The sequence below is a fragment of the Somniosus microcephalus genome, unplaced genomic scaffold (genome assembly GCF_052327205.1).
Source record: "Somniosus microcephalus isolate GS21.2 unplaced genomic scaffold, FLI_Smic_1.0 unresolved_chr1, whole genome shotgun sequence".
Classification (NCBI taxonomy): Eukaryota; Metazoa; Chordata; class Chondrichthyes; order Squaliformes; family Somniosidae; genus Somniosus; species Somniosus microcephalus.
In genome coordinates, this window is record NW_028225179.1 from 50,963,602 (window position 1) to 50,968,556 (window position 4,955).

The window sequence follows — 4,955 nt, forward strand, 5'->3', positions numbered from 1 at the left end:
TCTGAAACGTTAACTCTGTTTCTCTCTCCACAGACGCTCCTTGAGCTGCAATGTATATCACGTTGCACTTCTAGTTAGTTAATGGGTGAAACAGTCATTGAAAGTTTTTGGGTTCCATTCCCACCAGAGTCGCTGTTCAGTCCGATTTCGGTGGTGAACGTTTGCAGCAAAACCACAACTCGTTCATTTACGTCCTTCTAGGATTGGGAATCGCCTGAATTGTGAATAATGAACATGTCAGCTTCAATCTGCTCACCTCCTTGAAATATTTGATTTATTCCACGTGTTTTGTGTCGACAAACCCTGTGCATTCTGTCCTCTGGAGCTCAAACATTCTCTGGAGAAAAGACAATCCGACCTTCTGTAAAGAAATCATTTGAACCGGGGAACCTCTCCCATATCAATCAATGAAATCCTCTAACTGCAGAGCCTGTGTCCAGTAGAATAAAGTGTTGACCATTTAGGACTGAGATGAGGAGAAATGTCTTCACTCAGAGGGTGGTGAATTTTTGGAATTCTCTATCCCAGATGGCTGTGGAGGCTCAGACATTGAGTCTGTTCAAGACAGAGATCGATAGATTTTTGAATATTAAGGGATTAAGTGATCTGGGGATAGTGCAGGAAAGTGGAGATGAGGTAGCAGATCTTCCATGATCTTATTGAATTGCAGAACAGGCTCACTAGGCCAAATGGCCTACTCCTGCTCCTATTTCTGATGTTCTTATGTACTTAAGCGAGAATCAAAACCCCGAGACCAACGAGCCACTGGGAACGAAGCCGTAAGATCTCGCTGCCACCCACAGCTTTCAGACCACTTCTGACCATCCAATCCCGCTTTCTAATACAATGATCCACGATATCATGTGATACACGAAATATTTCAAGTCAACAAATTGGCCTCACTTCACCAGATTGGTCTTGAAAGTCCATTTTTAACTTTTCTGAATTACTTCCCCTGCCGTCTCAATCATTATTTCTTTCTTTACCCTTTTCTGCTGGTGTTGCAGGTTAGATCAGCATCGGCCGTTCAAGAAAACCTGAGAAGTCCATCAGGGTAAAACACAGAGAGACTAAGAGACAAAGACAGGGAGAGATGTTATCTACAGGTACGATTTTCACGCAGAAAATTTCGCTGTTCTAAATGCGAGAGGAGAAGATTCAAATCCCGGATGAGCTCCTCGCATTTTAGTCAAAAATCAACAATTCCCTCGGCTTGGCGATATTGAACATAATTTAAAATAAAAACTGACACAAGTTCTATGCAGAGTCTGTGCCCAGTACATATCAAGAAACCAGCGATTTTATTATTAAAAGCGGGAATTCAGTCCCAGATGTGCCGAATCTGTTGGGTTAATATGTAAATCCATTTATTTCTAGAAGCCTGCTCCACATTTTCCACATTGTCAATCTGGGAGCGCGGGCAGGACAACTCTTCAAGCCTGCCGCTCACCCACAAAGCAGGACAAACTCACGGATTCAGAAATCAACTTATTTTAGCCTCTTTACGAAAAATCCACCGTTTCTAAGCTGTGCCGTGTGTGACTTTACTGTGGTCAGGACAGAATTCCAGCAACTAAGGTGTGTCGCCGTGATCGTATAACATTTAATACTCTGCGTTGTGGCCGCAGCAACCTCGGCTTTGAATCCGAATCATGGCACAGCTTGATTTATATCTCTTGTTCTCTGCGGCACCTGCTGATGGAACGCAATTGATTAATCAAAACGTTAATATTTACTAAATGAAGAAAATATTTACTGATAGGGTTACGCACAAAACGTGGGATGTGGGACAAAATAACCAGCACAAGCACGGCCGACAACATGGTTTCCTGATGTACTGTAAGTTTCTACGTTGCTTTTGATGAGGTAACAGAGAGGGTTGATGAGGGCAATGAGGTTGACGTGCTGTACATGGACTTCCAAATAGGCGTTTGACAAAGTGCCACATAATATGTTTGCCAGCAAAGTTAAAGACCATGGAATAAAAGGGTCAGTGGCTGCATGGATACGGAATTGGCTAAGTGACAGTGAAAAAGGGAGTAGTGGTGAATGGCTGTTTTTCAGTCTGGAGGAAGATATACAGTTGTGTTCCCCAAAGATCGGGACTAGGACCACTGGTTTTCTTGATATTTAGTAATGACTTGAACTTGGGTGTACAGGGCACAATTTCAAAATTAGCAAATTACTTTCCCTTAGGGAATTCCACTGACTGAAATGCGAGAGATCCCGGACGAGCTTCTCGCTTTTTGGTCAATCATCAGCAATTCCCTCAGCTTGGCGACATTGCAGAAGTTTTGAAATAATAACTGCCCAAAAATACTGTGCAGAGCCTGTGTCTAGTATATAACAAGAAACCCGTGATTTTATTATTAAAAGCGGGAATTCAGTCCCTGATGTGCCGAAACTGTGAGGTAAATATGTAAATCCGTTTGTTTCCAGAAGCCTGATCCACATGTTCCACATTGTCAATCTGGGAGAGCGAGCAGGATATATCTACAAGTCTGCCGCTCACCCACAAAGCAGCACAACATCACGGATTCAGAAACAACTCATAGATAGAGAATCAAAGATAAGCGAGACCAGAGGGACCGGCAATTCCTGTAACCCAGGGAAAATGCTTTGGCTCCGTGGGTTAGTTCGTTAAAGTGCCTGTTTATAAACAGACGTTTCTGGCGTGGGCTCCCAGCTTTGTTGTATAATTTGTGATATTAAGCATCAAAACAATACTGTTTCTGGAAACCACGCTCACCAGAGCATGGAAATATCAATGTTAATAAAATTACCAGCCTTTTTTGAAATGATTGGTGTAAACCTTGGACCTGAGGACAGCTCATCGACCTGAAACATTAACCCTGTGTTTCCCTCTCCACAGCTGATCCCGGACCGGCGGAGTGTTTACAGCATTTTCTGAATAATTTCATTTCCTGACACTGTAGTATTTTGCATTGTCTTTTATCCTTTTATTATCAGAAACAAGAATGTGACTGGACAATTGAAACTCTAGATTTGGTAAGCGTTGGTGGTTCAGGGGCAAAATTCGCGCCTGTATTGCGTGATACATGGGTTCGATACCCGACTAATGCAAGGATGAGCTTCTTACTGAAATACAAAAGCAAAGTGCTGCGGAAGCACGTATTCTTACTTAAGTATTTTGATTAACATCTTAAATTAAAGAAGTTTCCTGAAACGCAGCACAAAAAAGACATTTTATTAAACTTTCCATCATTCTGCTTTCAAGGAAAAGAGTAATAATTTGAGTTAAGGAAGGTAAATCCTTTCCATCACCTCGGTGGGACAAACGTCAGGAAACAGCTCCGAGCTTCCACAAGGAGGGAGACGCTGAGACCCGAGCGAGAAAGGAGAAGGATTGGGAGGAAGGATGTGGTTAATGGCGGTTAGAGCACGAAGCTGCGGTAATATTTTGGGATTTGAGGTAGGTTGTATGGTGCTTTGAATTCGGCACCCGTGGGACCAATTGAAAAGCCAGCTTCTCACATCCTTTCAGCGCTAGACAAAGCAGCACTGTCTAATATTCAGGGCAGAGGGTGTTTCAAGAAGATTGACGCTGAATGTAAGTTTATCCCAATTCAGGCGAGCTCATGGGTGCAGAAAGCAAAATGTAATGGTCCTGCATTGGCCAGAATCGAACACGGGTGTAAGACGTCCAATGAAACACAAAGATGGACCCTTTACCTTTACACAGTTGATTTGTTTTCAGTTGCTCCTGTGAAGCTCTGGGATTTAGAAAGATAGGGTAAAAACGACGCGAAATCACATGTTTTTAATGGAAAGTATTTATGTTTTCTACAATGTCGATTGGCTGTAAGAAGCTGAGTTTTGACTAAAAACTAGTGGGGTTCGACCAGAACTTGAAGCTGGGATTTATCGCAATTCTGCTGTGATACGCCTAAACTGATAATTATACCACTAGAAAAACGAGCCGCCGACATATAAGTGTGAAACTCATTAAGTATTGGAATCTCAGATTCTGACGGTACTGAAGTAAGCTGTCTCTGAGAGTGCTATCTAATTAGTCCCACTCTCCATAGACCTACAAGTGTTTTCCCTTTAAAGTACATATTGGTAACTTGAGACATCTCATAAGCTAAATTAAGCAGGCTTGGGAGCAAAAGGTGAATTTGGACATGACGTTAAAGGTGAATGCCAAAAGAACAGAAATTGTCAAATATTTAACACAAACGACAAGGATGGGATTCGAACCCACGCGTGCAAAGCACAATGGATTAGCAGTCCATCGCCTTAACCACTCGGCCACCTCGTCGCCCGTTAACTTTTTCGTTTACGACTTTTTGTATCCAAACAGAACTAATCTGCAAGAAAGTCCGCTTCACCATTTGTGCTGCCCGTGCACCCAGATCTACAATGTTGAAAATGTACAATCAGCTCTGTAAGCAAAAGGCCTTCTGTTAATTCAGGTGAGGGACTGTCAAAAATGGTCGGTTTGATGTCAAACTCAGAACAGAGAAGAAAAAGTTTGCCGTCGTCAAGTCGTTGTGGGGAGGATTGTGAGCAAATCCAGCACAACACCTCATATAAAGGAGTCGATTTAGGAACATAAGAACATAAGAAGTAGGAGCAGGAGTGGGCCATACGACCCCTCGGGCCTGCTCCGCCATTCAATAGGATCATGGCTGATCCGAATCTAGACTCACGTCCACTTCCCTGCCCTCTCCCCATAACCCCTAATTCCCTTATCTGCTAGGAAACTGTCTATCTCCATTTTAAATTTATTTAATGTTGCAGCTTCCACAGCTCTCTGGGGTAGCAAATTCCATAGATTTACCACCCTCTGAGTGAAGAAGTTTCTCCTCATCTCAGTTTTGAATGGGCAGCCCCTGATTCTTAGAGTATTCCCCCTAGTTCTAGTCTCACCCATCAGTGGAAACATTCTCACCGCATCCACCCGATCAAGCCCCCTCACAATCTTATATGTT

At 42.9% G+C, this 4,955-nt stretch overlaps 1 non-coding gene across 1 annotated transcript; it reads right to left on the reverse strand.

The window, feature by feature from the left end:
* Positions 1 to 4,200: 4,200 nt before the first annotated feature.
* trnas-gcu (transfer RNA serine (anticodon GCU)) lies at positions 4,201 to 4,282 on the reverse strand. Its single transcript has one exon. It is a non-coding gene; the product is annotated as a tRNA-Ser (tRNA).
* Between the last annotated feature and the right edge of the window lie 673 nt (positions 4,283 to 4,955).